Source organism: Lissotriton vulgaris, chromosome 5, assembly GCF_964263255.1.
Source record: "Lissotriton vulgaris chromosome 5, aLisVul1.2, whole genome shotgun sequence".
NCBI lineage: Eukaryota > Metazoa > Chordata > Amphibia > Caudata > Salamandridae > Lissotriton > Lissotriton vulgaris.
In genome coordinates this window covers 1,641,660,685-1,641,677,041 of record NC_141693.1, presented here as the reverse complement: position 1 = coordinate 1,641,677,041, position 16,357 = coordinate 1,641,660,685, and the positions used below count along the sequence as shown (strand labels likewise).

Genomic DNA, 16,357 nt, shown 5'->3' with positions numbered 1-16,357 from the left:
CCGCAAGGGGTCCACGGAGGCGCGGTCAGCACCAAGCCGACCGCACCAAAGCCAGAGGGAAGCCCATCGCCAAGCACAGTAAGAGAAAGTGGGAGACCAGTGGGGCCCAGCAGCAAAACCACCGCCCCAGACGATCAACCCCGAGCCAGCAGCGACAACCGCTCAAGAAACAGGCCTGCAGACGGAGGCAGGCCAGCAGAAAGGGCCGGCTCAACCCCGACTCCGGGTGCGGGGGACCCAACCCTGGAACGAGAAGAACCCTGTTCGGCCAGTAGGCTCGAACCGCCAGCTCGCAAAAGGAGCGGGTACCAGGGGCGGCGGCCCCGCCGGGAACCACACACTGGAACGCCCCCCGAAGTTGTGAGTCAATGCGCAGGGGCCAAGCCACTCATCTCTGCATCGTTCCAACAGAAGTCCATGCGCTGCCGAAGCGAGCGCCCAGGAGCACCCCGGCCCTGCCCAAGCGAATCCCGCAGAGGAACCGTGATATCAGAGGGCACGGGGGAAACGCGAACAGCAGACCGAAGGGTCAAGCGACAGACCGGGCAACCACAAGGACCCGGGAGGAGAGAGTAGAATCTGGGCAGGAGGGCCGAGTCCCCCACCGTGAACAGGGCCACCGGAGGCAGACCGAGTCGAGGCCCCAGGCGCCGAAACACCACCGGGGTCAGGGCGAGACCAGGCAACGAAGGCTAGATCCGACCCAGTCGAACCGCCCCCACCCAGTTGGACCCCGGGGGAAAGACAGCCCGAAGGGACATGACCGGCGGCACCTACACCATCAGGGCGACCGACCCGACCAAGACATGGGGACCCTGAAGCACCGGTGCAAAAGATGGCAGGCCAGGAGGACTGCCAGCAACCTCCGAAGCACGAGGAGCCGCGCGACAGCAGGAGATCCCAACGACCCCCAAACGCCCCCTACCCCCCTGGACGAACCAGAGGGAAGTACCGGGACCAGGCATACGACCCCTGAAGGCGTACAAGCCTGAGACGGGATCCGAAGGGACCACCGCACCTAGAGCATGGGGCCGACGGAGGAGAGACACCGCCTGACGCGAAGTCCATTAAAAAGACGAGGCCGAGAGGAATCACCCGTCCCGACAGGGAGCGACAAGACCCACACCCGGCGAAGAACATCCACCAGGCGGGCCAGGAGCACAGCTCCCACCCCCGGGCCGGAAGGCCAGTCCAACGGAAGAACCCGCAACTGAGAGAGGGAACCCCCACTCGCCGGCCGGCCCCACAGGCCGACCCCAGGTGTCCGAAAAAACCAACAGGCGAGACAAAGGCAGGAGCCGGCGCCCCTCAACCCGTCAGGCAAACGCCCCGGGGACAGCCGCGTCCCAAGCCGGGACGCAACGGAGGCAACAGCCCCCCCCCCAGGGAACCCCCAGTAGTGAGAGGGCCGAAAGCCAGGACCTAGGGGTGAAAAAAGGAAGGGAGCGGCAGTACCCGTACAAGACCGGGGAGAGCCGAAACTCGGGCCCGGATCCACAGGCGGACGGGGAGTCCGAAGGAGGGCCGCGCCCGGGGGAGCGGGCCCCAAATGAAAAGACCGGAGACAGCCCGAGTAGGACATTTGCCGAAAACGCCGTCACCGCCGACAAGGACGCAGCTAGACCAGACGGCCGAGCCAGCCTTGCGGCCATCAGAGTGGCAAAGGTGACAAAGTCCACCTCCCCAACGCCCATCACAACGGACGCAGGGAGAGGCAGGAAGTCCGGAGACATGCGCAGAGACGCACCCCGAGAAACCCCGGGAATCACCCCCGCCGCCGGCAGAGGGAAATTCACGCCATAACGCGGGACGAATCACGCACTTGCGCGACCTCCCTGTGTAGGGGCCATGCCGATCTGCACAGAAGCGCAACACGCCACAAACATAGCACACAACACACCCGCAAGGGCCTAAGGCGCTCGCCCGAAAGCTGTTGTGGACCCCCTCCTGGCTAACTCCCTGAGGCGTCCAACCTCGGACACCCCCAAGGCAGAGGCCAGGCCCCTGAAGCATGGAGGGGGCCGTTGTGGAGAAAAGGCAAGCTAATGCCCAGAGTCGCAGAACGTGACTCCAGGAGTGGAATAGGCACCGAGGCGCGAAATACCAGGACCGGGGACGCAACCGACCCCAAGACCCGCCGAGGCGGGGAACCGACTACTGGGCCCGGGCCCGCCCGGGTCCGCTGCACCAACCATCGGGCCACACTCCCACTGGTCGAGAGGTAGACGAGGCGAGGAAGGGTCAAGGGATCCCGCCGCGCAAGGCCAGAAGGGCTAGCGTCGCCAAACAGGGAGACCCCGTAGACGGAGACAGAAGGAATCCTTCACCCCCCCAAGGAGACCAGAAGGTCACCCCGCCTCTCAAACTCACTCGAGTCTGGAACAGCCTGACGGCCCAGGGCGAGCCAGGGCGCCAGAACGGGAAAACAGACATAAGGGATCCGCCATGTCGTACCGCGCACCCATAGGTCGCGCCAGTGTAGCACAGAGTAGCTGGACAAGATACAATAGCAGATGGCAAAAATCCACATCACACAACACGAACACCACACTCTGTGTTGCATGCTACACTCACCGAGGAATGAACCCCGGACCCTCCGAGAAGGAGACAGATGCGCCGTGCACGCTGCGTCCATATCTGCCGGAGAATGCCGCGCAAGACCGATGAAAGACATCATCGGACGCACCTGGTGGCAACCAAACCCCGCCCCCAAGGGCGTACGGAGCCAACACCAGCTCGGCAAACCGCCGCGGCCCGTAGGGCCAAATGTTACGCAGGGAGGCGGTGGCGCCCAGCGCCGCGACCTCGAGAAGCATGAGGAGAGCATCCGGACCCGGACAGCGGAGCCCCCGAGGACCCGCCGACAGGCAAGGTAGGACCGTGTCAGACCTATGTTGTGAGAAGGAAGGAACCTCTCAACAGTGCCGATACCCGGGATCGAAACCGGGACGTACAGAATTTACTGTCAAACGCCCTAACACATAGCAATGTACCCCTGTGAGGGAGCGTTAGCGACTCACCGCCTCGAGGCCGGGTATCACACGCTGTGTGTCCTTCAAGCAGGAATCGAACCTACGCGGGAAAACCCCCTCTGATTTCACCCGCCTCGCCGAAGCGCTGCCGCTCCAGGCAAGGCCCCCAGCACGTCGCGCTCTACAACTGAGCTACTACAACGAAAGCCCAGAGCCGGCAAATGCAGCCAGCGCACACGTCCACAACCCGTGGAAAGAAGGTAGAGCGCAACACCCGGCGGAAAGCCAGGCACGAGGCAAGATCTACAGTTGCACAAAACACAGTAGGGAGAGGCGGAAACTGTCATGACTAGCCAGCCCTCCATTAGTAGACTTTCAAATGCAACAGCATTTCCCTACAGAGTCTCAAATCATCCACATACCGCAGTAAGAATACATGTCGTGATTTACAAACTGCAGGCAGACAGGGGAGCAGCTCGAGCCCAGGGGTACAAGATACACATTCACACGATGGGCGTCTGCTGCGTTGGACCCAAAAGCCCACATAGTGGCCAGGGCCCATCAGTAACGACCTGGGGAAACAAGGGAATGACCAAACACCCCACATCCCCGGCCGCCCCCCCCCCGTACACCCCTGGCACGCTAGAGCAGCACCTAACCGGCCCCATAGGACCCGGGGAAGGAAGAGGGGGGGGGGGTTTAGGCATAAGGCACCAGAGACCGCTAGAGCAGGTTCTCAACCCTAAACCCCAAGGGCCAGCTCACGCCGGCCCATCTTACCTGAACAGCGCCTCTGGAGAGAATCGCGCAGAACAAAAAAAACAGGCTCTTGGTTGGGCCGGCCCGCCTCTTATAGAGGTCAGGTGGGACTGGTCGGCCATGTTGGGAGGGGTGGGAGGCTTTTTTTGCTTTGGAGGGTTCTGTCGTGGAGCTTATGCTCACTATGTAAATCATGTGGCGAGGAAGACTAACGAGGAGGTAATACATATTTCAAAGGTAAATGTAGGACCCTCACTAAAGCTACTGACACCATGGCAATTAAACCTCAGAAATGTATCACATTGCAACAAAAGACGATAGACTTGAGTGGCCCAACCAGGCACCTAGGTGATCCCCTCACTGAAGTCTAAATGTAAATAAAATAGAAAATAGTCATATATGGTACAATGGTGTATACATGCATTCCAAATGTACACTCTTAGATTCAATTATTCGATAAAGACCTACCCTGATCTGGGTTACCATCATTTTTTAGTGGCTCATGAGCTCTAGACAGACCATCACACATATCCATGAGTGAGGTTTAATTGATAAACCCAAGGCTTGTTCAGTACTGTATCGAAACAGACCATGAGGGCAGCTTTGCCTTTTTCCCTTTCTTGATCATCAGCAACTTATGCATATGGTGCGCCAATTTAAAACGGAAGCATGACCAGTAGTTGTAGTTTGCATACATTTCCAGGTCTAAAACTATTATACAAATTCATGTCCAAAGATGGCTAAGCTTCTATCCGTAATCTACTGTTGATAAAAGCCACTGGCCACATCTCCCTTAAGTGCAAGGCTGGGGTGTGACCTCATGTGTAGACCTGTCAGTGCTGTAAGCTCTTGCAAAATCTACCTGAGTTGTAAATGCAATTGGCAGCCAAGCATCTGACAAGGTGTCTACCAGCAACAAAGAAGGTGCTGCATCTCCTTTGCATACCTGTGATCTACATGAAGGCCAGCATGTTTCAAGCAAATCTGCACTCTAAATCTGCAACTCAATGGGGACTCACCACTGAATAACAAGGGCACCTGAAGAATTTGCACTGCTGAAGGCTGTCCGACAATAGCATGTCCTCATGCGCACCACTGCTTGGCAGAGCACCACCTGGTGCGGTCTCCCACCTCTATCTGAACATGCACCCATCAGTGCAAAGGCCCTGTAATCTACTCAGGAGTCCATGAACTACATGTGTGAGACTACCTAACAGCAACATGGGCAAATCCACCCTGAACAAACACTACACTCTGCTACCCAAAGATAATTTCAACTGTGATTGTAATACTGGGTTCCCACATATAACACTCACTGACTGGAGCACAGAAAGATGTAGCCTTTAACAAGATAGCACAAAGGATGTGTGCCATAAATCCTCTTAAAGTTATAGAATTTATTTACGCAAGAGTCAGCCTTGAATATTTGATCTCCCTATCCTCTATGTGTCAAAGCCTACAATGGATATATTCAGCAATTCAGTACGGTTGTAGTTGGTCCTGTGTTTCCAAGGACAGCAGCAATACCGATTATGTAGATAACCTTACTGCCTTGAGTCACAGAGGCCCTGGAACACTGGCCAGCCAGTGGAGGGGAGAAGTTAGTCCTCTTGCCGCTCTTGGACAAAACTCAACCTTTTATAGAGACTTGCAGCCCAGGGAAACACAGTTCCTCCTACTCCACAATGGCCAGTTGGTGTACTTGGAGAGGCTACATCAACACACCATACACAGCAAAGTATATCTCAACACTTTGCAGCATGGCATTTAGGGATCTTGGTGATCTTTGCTTACTAGATTGTTTAAAAGTATTTGAACCAGTTGCTGCAGCTATTCTTCTTAGCTGTCAGTGCATACAAGAATATTTTCAAGCTTTGTAAAGCTATTATGATCCTTACCAGCCCACAACTTTTTCACCAATTTCTGAAATGCCCCTGGGTTATACTAAAGATCAATCACATTGCTCCATAAAGTATGGAAATCGCACTTCTCATTTGTTCCTTGTACTAAGGAGAACTAACAGCAGACCCTTTGGTTGTCCAGTGATCAGATCAGAAGACCCTGCTAGGGTTCTACTAACATTGACTTAGACCAAGGGTGTGTGGACTCTTGAAATGTAATCAGGGCCTCGTTCCTGATACTTCCTGGAACAATATCAGACTGCAGTGTGAGCCGTGGGGGGCACTCTATTGTGAGCCTGAGGAGATTTGTGCTCTGAGTTTGAGGACACAGCACTGGGGGATGAGGGCCTGCCGCACTGCAGGCCTCAGGAAACTACAGTGTGAGGCACAGATGCACAGAGAAGAAGTACAGTGTGACCCTTCGATGTAGATGCACTAATGACCCTGTGGGAACTACAGTGCGAGCTTGAGCCGAGACTTGCACAGTGAGCCTGGGAGGCGACCGACAGCTTGCAAGTAAGAATGCCGCACTATGCGCCTGAGAAGAGCTCTCAGTCTTAGGGCACCCTAGACTACTGTGACCTCGAGAAGTATCTGCTCAGTGACCCCGAGAGTGTTCTAACTTACCTGAGGTTGCCGCCAGTTCGTTCATTGCCACCACCGCCTCCAGAGTCATTGGGGGAGACGCGCTGGTCTCGCTGGTCTCATGAGAGGACAACAGAGGCTAGAGACCACTACTCCCAGCACCCTAAGCAGTGCGCACGCTGCCCACGTCACCAGTCAGCGCTGGGAGGCACACAAAAGAGGCACAGGGCTCCCGCACCGTGCCAAGGGTGGGCCCGCCTGAGCCCATCAGAGACCATTTGAGGCTGGGCACAATGACACTTATTTCTTTTTACTTACTTTTTTCCCAAATAGTGAGACTCCTTGGTTTGTTCTACTGTGCCATTACGCTATTCTGTTAAAGGGATTTAAGCTCTGGTTAATTCTTGTTATTGTAGGTCTATTTATTCTTTATGGGGCTCCTACAATGAGTAAGCATAAGTCCTTGACAGGGAAGGGGGTTGTGGGAACTTTGGATGCCTTCCTGACACGGGTCGAATCTGCGTTGATGCATGAAATCGCGTTTACTGAGCGCAGACAATCTATCGAGCCCCTTCCAGCTGGGTTGCACCCGTCACCACCTGCTCAAGAAGCTTATTTTCCCATTACATGTATCCCTACTAAGCATGGGCGAATTTTGCGAATCTCGCGTTCGCGAATTTTGCGGATTTGCGAACTCGCAATCCGCAAAATCCGCGAATTCTCGCAAATTTGCGGATTTTTTTTTTTGTGTTTGCGCGGGTTTCTGCCAGTTCGCGAGGGTTTTGTACACTTTCGCAAATTGCGAACTTACCTGTCGGGTCGCAAGTATCGCGAACTTGTTGTTTCTACGTGTCCAGCCTGTTTGGGACACTCTTCTTCATCACTGCCACTCTCTGTCACCACTGCCACTCTCTGACTACTCATGCCACCCTCTGGCCCACCCATGCCACCCTCTGTTTCATCACAGCACCCTCTGGTTGTCCAGTCAGTGTACATTATTGTGGCAACGCAAGCACACCTTCCCTGCCTCAAGTGACCTGAATTAATTTGGGGCTGATTAATGTGTCACAGAATATTTTTTTACCTGGCACCTGCTTCCTTGGTGCTTCCTGATTAGTGATCTTTTGCACTTGCTAAGTGCTTTCATTGTTGCAAAATTAGTTACAACACCTGCCCTGCCCCAACTGACAATAATGAATTAGGGGCTGATTAATGGATTTGAACTTCCAGCCTGGCTCCTGCTTGTCTCCCTTAGCTGTAATTCAGGACCTTTGTGGCATATGTGTAACTATTCTGAGGTTCAGAGCAGGGTCACATAATACTTGCAACTGTCAACTGAACTCTGGAGGGGCCCCTCAGGAAGCACTACAGGAAATGGCTACTAATGATGAGCCTGAACTTTTGAACCTGGTAAGTAGTTTCAGTTTTGCTAAGATCGTATTTCTGCAATTTTGCACTTATTCGCGGGGCACGAAGTTGTACTGGGAAGCCGCGAACTCACGCGAACAGTGCGAGCAAAATCCGCTGCTCGCGGATTTGCGGATTTTGCGGGAGATTCGCGAATCTCGCGGATTGCGAATTTACCGAAAATCCGCAAAATCCACGAGCGAAACGGATTTTCCGCCCATGCTTAATCCCTACGATATCCCCCCTTTCCGATTGTCCTGCAACTGGGTCACTACACACCGACTCACAAGACACTCTGGAATCGAATAATGAGACTGTTGGATCCAAAATCGTTACCAGGGGCCAAAAAGCAAAACATAGTCAATCAATGAGCTTCAAACCCCCAGGGAAGAAAAAGAAGCTGCAGGTTAACAATAGGCAAAACAACAAGCGGTATAAACCTTCAGGGCCTGAGCCGACAACGGGTTTGCATGAGTCTACTTCTGAACAAATCCATCTACCTCTGTTCGAGGCAGCTACTACTTGTTCTACAGGTCTGAATACTGGGGAGTTTTGGCGGAAGATGGAGGAAACCTAGCCACTCTTACCAATATGGACGGAAGGTTAGCTAACTTGGAGACGCTCATTAACTGCTCTTCCGTTGTGCCATCAGGTCCTAGTCAATATGTATCCAAGGTTCTTACCAGTTCCTTGGATGACCATGCATATCACCATCCTCAGAACAATGCTATACTAAGGACCCTTCACACCAACAAGCGTCAACCTGCTCAAGTCTGCATGCTAACCCAGTATGTCCTGCATTCCAGGGGGCTGGCCCCTCGCAGTCTCAGACAAGGCTGTTTGAGCTTCCCCACTTAACGCAGCAGGGCTATTCGGATGTTGTTAATTCGAGACCTATTTCCAACCAGCAGATATCACGTAAAGTGGGATCTGGGATTTCAATTTAATCTAGCTTAGAACCCCAGAGGCACCCTGGAGGGTGTCCCTTGGGCCAGAAGGTATTACACCTTCGGCGGGAAACAACACCACTTACCGTAGTCCTGGTGAACGTCCCCCCAATGCCACAAGGAGAGTTCGAACATTGGTCCACATTACGTAACAAATCCATGAACGATCTAAGTGGGAAAACAGGCTTGACAACAGAGCTTTTCCTGAATTTAGGATGGCACGTCGGATAGAGTGGGTGGGAGCATCTAACAAGTCACTACCTGAAGCTTGTGTAGTACTTTCCTTTGCATCCCAAACCCTGGTTCGAACCCTCTTGACCAGTGTGGGCAACTGGCCAGATAGAAGTAACGGGTTAAGCATTGTTCCTTTGGGTTTTTTCTACCAACCTTCCAGATCCCTTCAGCCTATTTTAGAGGGACCCCGCTTAGGTTCCACTCATTATAGTTTCTCTGTTCCCATAAATAGCTTTTTTGAACCTCTTTACAATCTGGATGATATTGAGTGACTGATGATCCCCTCACAGCCCTTTGTTACAGTAGAAGGGGGGTCCGAATTGCCAGGGGCCGGTCCTATAGTTCAGTACAGCAAGTCAGATTGTCCCCTTACTGTGAACCACTTTTGTGCAACTCCGTCCATCCTGGAAGATAAGCGGTCTACCTTATCTACGATCGTTGCGAAGCCCTGACGCATCTCGTCAAAAAGCAGACGCAGCTCTGGAGCGGTCGATGCAGGAGATGTATCAGCAGTCGATGGTCCTGGGGCCCCATTAGAGGCCGTAGCGCCTCGCAGTGGCTTCTTGGTGGGCGCGGCCTCAAAGGACAGTTTCGCCTGTTTGGCGTCGTTTTTGCCCATGGTGTTCAGTCCGTTGACGCCGTCCGGGGCCGGACACTGACGCGTAGTTAGTAGACGTCTCCCCACCAGTTCAGGGCCCTCCAGCCAGTCACCCTCACTGCGCCGAGTTCTATTAGGGTAGGTTAAAGTAGGAGGTGGGGTAGTGAATCCCCGTCCCAGATGCAGTGACCAGGGCGCCCTGGGGATCAAGCGCTCAGCCCGTTTCAGCAGCGCCATGCAGGATTGAAAGGTGCAGGCCCACCGGCAGTGGAGGGTAGCGCAATGTCGCCAGTACAGCTCCGGTCTAGTGTGCGATCGCCAGCTCGATCTGCCGGGTGATCCTCCGGGCTTCTAGCCCCTGTGCCTGACGCCAGCAGTGTCCAGCAGGCCAGTCAAGGATGCAGTCGGAGGGGCAGGTACAATGGCCGGGTGCGTCCCTCTTCCCTCCGGCAGAGCCAGGCGCTGCGCTCCGAGGTGAACGGGATCGCCACCCGGTGTCAGAAAAAAAAGGGGGTGTCCCGTCCGTCCCCCGCCCCGGTGCTCACAGGGGGCGGCAAGACTCACCTCCGTCAGTCTCCTTCAGATCGTCCTTCGGCCGCCCTCTCCACAGGCCGCCGTCAGGGGTTTCGAGGCCCACCTGCCTCGTGGGAAGCCGCGGCCTCGCGTAGGTCAGCTCCCGGTGCGCCTCCGCTGCTCTCCGCGTCGCCCTGATCCGGTGGCCGCTCACCGCTCCATAACTCGGGCCCAGCGCCTCCAACTCTCTCCAAAGTCGGACAGAACTGGCAGGACCTTCAGCCTCGCACTCGGTGCGGTTTGTAGGCTTCAGCGCGCAGGGGAAGCGGATAGTTTCAGGATTTTACTGGCCAGGCAGCCAGAGCCTCACGGAAGTGCGGCCATTAGCGTGTGCGCCCTCTAGCGCCCCCTACTGTGAACAACTTATCTCCCCCACCGACTTTGCCTAATCCCAAAGAAACTGAGGGCAGTAACTCTTCATCACTCTCGCAGTCAAACTGCGATGAGCGCTGCCCCAGTGCAGGGTTCCAACATTGCACTAGCCACCTTCCCTCCTCAATGCAAGAGAGTTTAACAGCTATTGCTGCAATATCTACATGTAGTATCACCTCTTGGAACATTGCAGGGTTCCGCCCAAAAATTTAAAACCCGGTGTGGTGTGAGTTCATTGAAAGCATTGATATCTTGTGTCTGCAGGAAACATGGGGCTTAGATCCAATACATATTAACGGCTATAGGACTTTTAATATCCAGGCAGTGAAGGGTCTGGAAGGCAGGCCTAAGGATGGTGTGTGCACATATATCACAAACAAGCTAGTGGTGGACAACTCTGTTGCCCCTCCCCAGACCGTCACAGCAGCTAGAAACCTTGGTGTACTATTTGACGCAGACCTATCATTCGACCATCACGCCAGGACTGTTGCCGGCAGATGCTTCGGTATAATTAGATCTCTCAGAAAGTTCTTCGACTTTCTCCCTCTTGAGGCCAGGAAAACTGTAACAGTGGCCCTCATAATCTCGCGCGTTGATTACTGTAACGGCCTCCTGGCTGGGACTAAAAAATCCACTCTGACCAAACTCCAAAGCGTCTTCCACACTGCTGCCCGCTTGGTCCTAAAATTACCCCGCAGATCCTCAATCTCTGCAGCCCTAAAAACCCTGCATTGGCTACCCCTCCATAAAAGAATATTTTTTAAAATACTTACTGTTGCCTTTCGGGCTTTTAACAACACTGGTCCTAAATACTTAACCAGACGCTTCCCACATTACAATCCGAGTCGCTCCCTTCGTTCTGCCCAAGACAATCTCATGTACTCCGCCAGGTACAACTTGAAGTCAAAAGGTGGAAAAACTTTAAGCTCCCTGGCCATCAAAGCTTGGAACAGCATGCCTAAACACCTGAGAACTACCGTGACGATGGAGGACTAGGAGCAGGGACCCAATACGGCAACAGCCTAAACAAAAGAATTTCTGCTCCTGGAAAATTGAACTTATTGTACCTTGGACACTGAAAAAATTGGAAATCAAAATAATTTACGCCATAAATGTAAAATTAGCCTTGAGAAAGCCCCGGCGCAAATCGCCAAGAGGGGGCGAAACACGTGTCGGCTGTCCATGCTCTACAAAAAATAATAAAGATATCCTACTGCAATCAGAAATAGTTCTGTCCTCTGTACCACAAATTGAAAGAACGGATATTAATCCTGATAAAAACTCTTGTGATTTTCTATGGAGTACACACTCACCACTTCTCAAACCTGAGACAACAGACCTTAGAGAAGCTTTTCAGAAAGCTTCTTAAAACTTGGATTTTTAACCTCCCAGACGACTGGATCAGAGCCGCCATCTAGCCTCCCTCGCGCCTACCTCGACCGGGCATCCAGGATCTTTAGCGCCATGATGCTCCCTCCGGAGCGAACGCTGCGCTTTAGAAATACCCCCTCAAAATATCAAAAATATCAAAGATTGTATTTTGTGCTGGGGATTGTTATTATCATATTATTGAACTAGTCATTAATCCCTCACAATGTATGGTCCTAGTACATTTTTACAACAATGTACCAGCGGAGGAACTTGGGCTCGTGCTTACAAAAATTGGTGAGGCCCTGACTGCCATCTGTAATATGAGCTCAAAGGACTGTATGATAATTTTGATGGGGGATTTTAATTGTTCATTGTGTAAATCAGTTGATTTTAGGATGTGCAGACTTCCTAATGATGAGGGGGAGTTTAATACTCATTTTTCTCATATGAAGGCTGGGGAACTTTTTAATGAACTTTTGTTTCGGTATGTCTTGGGTTTTGTGAATGATCTTGCACCCATCCCTGGGTCTATGTCTTCTACTTTCAAGGGTAGAGGTCTTGCATCCACTATTGACTTCATGCTAGCCTCATGCACGTTTGCACCTAGGTAGCTCTCCTTCAAGATAGGGGATTTTTTTTTTTTTTTTTTTAGCCAATGCATTCGCTATGGCATGTTTAGACCAGGGGGTATAAGTGAGCATGGTACGAATATCTGGCAGGTTCTTATATCATGGGGAAGGGAGAGGAGACTGGTTGAATCTTCCCCGGTCCTATGATTACACCAAGCTCCGAACAAAGGGGCTGGCCTGGTTTGGCCTAAAGCGAATACAGTAGCCGTGGGGTGCTAAGTTTGGAAGGACGGCTTCTCTTAAGAATTGCTGACGCTGATTGGTGAGATGAGGACAAAAAAAAAAAAATAGGGGATATTTATTTGAGCGATCACTAACCGCTCTGTTTAAAGTAGGCCTGGGCGTAGTTCGCGTAGCCGCACTCCGCCGAGCTACGCGAAGATGCACTTGCACTCCGCGAACTACGCATAACTCCGCGAGCATGCGTAGTAGCTTGCTTGACCCGTTCGCGAGCCATTTTTTGTCTACAGGAGCGCCGTGGAACTCTGGAACCTGCTCGACACCACATCTCCATATGTCGCCTTCCTCACGGAAACATGAATGAACACCTCCTCAGCGCCCGACATCGCCGTCGCCATCCCGGACGGATACAAGTTCACCCGGAGAGACCGCGTCAACGAGACAGGAGGAGGCATCGCCATCGTCCACAAGAACACCATCCCCATCACGACCAACTCAGACGACACCCTCACAGCCGCTTAACATCTTCACTTCCAGATACACACCGACCCCAAGACCACACTCAGAGGCACCCTCATCTACAGACCCCCAGGACCTCGCACACAATTCAGTGAAGACATCGCAGACTTCATCAGCCCGCACGCCCTCGCCTCCGCTGACTACATCCTCCTAGGGGAGATCAACTTCCACCTGGAGAACAACAACGACAACACCACCACCACCCTGCTGGACAACCTCGCCAACCTCGGACTCATGCAACTGGTGAACACCCCCACCCACTATGCCGGACACACGCTTGACCCAGTCTTCTCCTCCAGCAAGTACATCTCCTTCAGCCACTCCACCGGACTCCACTGGACAGACCACAGCTGCGTCCACTTCAGCTTCAGAAAGACCACGATTCACCACCACCCGCAACAGGTTCCCCGCAGCAACTGGAACAAGATCACCACCGACCAGCTCACCACTTCACTGAGCCAGAACACTCCCGCCAGCTCAACGGACCCCAACCAAGCAGCCAACAACCTCACACAGTGGATCACCAATTGCGCTCGCCCAACCAGCCTCGACCACTCGCAGTCCGGCTTCCGCACCAACCACAGCACCGAGACCGCCCTCATCGCAGCCACTGACGACATCTGAGCCCTGCTGGAGTGGATCATCTCGTTCCTCACCGGAAGAACCCAGAGAGTCCGCCTCCCCCGTACAGATCCAAGGCCACCGAAGTCATATGCGGCGTACCACAAGGATCATCACTCAGCCCAACCCTCTTCAACGTCTACATGAGCCCCCTCGCAGCCATCGTACGCCAACACAACCTCAACATCATCTCCTACGCCGACGACACCCAGCTGATCCTCTCCCTCACCAACGACCCAGGAACCGCCAGAACCAACCTACACGAAGGGAAGAAAGACGTAGTCGAGTGGATGAGGAACAGCCACCTGAAACTGAACTCAGACAAGACGGAAGTCCTCATCCTTGGATCATCACCCTCCGCCTGGGACGACTCCTGGTGGTCCCCTGCCCTGGGCAGCGCACCCAAACCAACGGACCACGCACGCAACCTGGGCTTCATCCTGGACTCCTCCCTCTTGATGACTAGACAAGTCAACGCCGTCTCATCATCATGCTTCAACATCCTACGCATGCTCCGAAAGATCTTCCGATGGCTCGCCACCGAAACCAGGAAGACGGTCACACAGGCACTCGTCACCAGCCGACTGGACTACGGAAACACCCTCTATACCGGAACCACAGCCAAACTCCAGAAAAGACTCTAACACATCCAAAACGCCTCCGCACGACTCATGTTGGACATCCCCCGACAGAGCCACATCTCTGGACACCTGAGAGACCTTCACTGGCTCCCCGTCAGCAAGAGAATCACATTCCAACTCCTCACCCACGCACATAAGGCCGTCCACGACCTGGGCCCCAGGTACCTCAACAACGCCTGACCTTCTACACTCCCACCCGCCAGCTACGATCGACCAGCCACTCCCTCGCCGCCGTGCCCCGCATCCGAAGATCCACCATGGGAGGAAGATCCTTCTCCTACCTGGCAGCCAAGACTTGGAATTCCCTCCCCATCCACCTCCGCCTGACCCAAGACCACCTCTGCTTCAGGAAGCAACTCAAGACATGGCAGTTCGAGCAGTAGCGGACCCCCCTACCCCAAGCGCCTTGAGACCCTCTGGGTGAGTAGCGCGCTATACAAATATCCTGATTGATTGATTGATTGATTGCCTGCATGCTCGGGATGTGTAGCGCGCGAAGTTACCCATGAGGTTTGTCCTGCCCGCTCGCGTCCCCTTATTTCCAGTCACTACTAACGTGTTCGCGAGTTATTCTGTGCCAGATTGCAGTTTCTGCGTGTTCGGCAACTCGATCTTACCGACAAGCATCCTCGCGCACGCGAAAATGCTATTGAGCGCGCGAGAACTACGCTACGCAGCACTTTGCGGAGTATTCGACAACTTCGCATTCTCCGCGGAGCGCGGAGTTGCAGAAACTCCGCAAACTCCGCGAACGGAGCGTAGTTCTTCGCCCAGGGTTAGTTTAAAGTTCAATTTGCCTCCCCCAAGACTCAAGAGGAAGCAAGCAACTAACCAGGTTATAGGTAGCCTAGATTCGAAAAAAATTAATGGCTATTCTCTGCTATGGTCCAAAGTGAACCCTGAGGCTTTGATAAAACAGCTCATTTTGAAGTGTAAACCTGCCTTTGATATCTGCCTGAGTGAGCTTTCCTCATCTGACGGCATAGTACACTCCTTCCTTGAAATTACTAACGAGGTTACAAATGTATTATGTGTCCAATGGCGTAATAAGCCCAAAACGTTTAGTTGGTTTTTAATAACACCTGCAATAATGAATAAAGTTCACTCTAAATTGGAAGCCGGGTTGCACAATCAACCTAGACCTCCCTTGGGGGTAAGGCAAGAAAGAGCAGAATATAGGAGGGTCATTGCTGATAGAAAACAAACCCTCAGGGAGGAAGCTTGAGCATCTCTTCACTCTGCAGCCCAACAGAAGGACCCCTTGGCCTTTTGGAAGGTGCTAAGGGCCCCTCCTTTGTTTGGGGGGGAAGGCCTCTATTGCGATACCGGAAAAATTCTGGGTCAGTCACTTCTCTAAAGTTTATAATGGACCTGTCCTTCCTGACCAGCAATCCCTGGGTGCCTATTATGTGCAATGTAATCAAGGCAAGCTGCAAATAACGTTGGATGAATTAGACAGAGCCCTTGCCCGGAGCCAGTGGGGTAAGGTCCCCAGTCCGATGGGGTCCTGGTTGATTTATTCAAATCTAATTCCCCTTTATGGGGTCCCCTATTAACTCAATTTGTTAATGCTAGCACCCGTACTACATTTCCAAAGACTTGGGTGGAGTCTATTATTATCCCGATCTTTAAGAGGTGGAACCGCCAAGAACCCGGTTGTTATAGACCTATTTCCCTCCTTGATTCAATGGTGAAGGTGGCAGGACGGTTTGTCCTGGAAAGTTTGCAGGATTGGGCAGAAGAAAACCAGGTGCTCTCAGATTTACAGTACGGTTTCTGGGAAGGGCTCGGCACCATAGAACAGAGCTTTAACCTGGCTATCATTCTAGGGAAATATACAAGAGCCAAAAAGGGAAGACAGTATTTAGTCTTCGTTGACCTTATGGCAGCTTTCGATTCGGTAATACATGTTAGGTTATGGGAGATCCTCGCAGGCTTAGGGGTGGACCCTAATATTATTGCTTTTCTGCAGCGCGTAAATGATGGAGCTTCTGCCATTGTTCACTATGAGGTAGATGGACAGTGCACAGAATCTTTCCCCTTAAGGA

General features: G+C 52.9%; 1 non-coding gene across 1 annotated transcript; it reads right to left on the bottom strand.

The window, feature by feature from the left end:
- Window positions 1-334: 334 nt before the first annotated feature.
- On the bottom strand, window positions 335-438 carry LOC147716889 (U6 spliceosomal RNA). The gene has a single exon (XR_015296287.1). It is a non-coding gene; the product is annotated as a U6 spliceosomal RNA (small nuclear RNA).
- Between the last annotated feature and the right edge of the window lie 15,919 nt (window positions 439-16,357).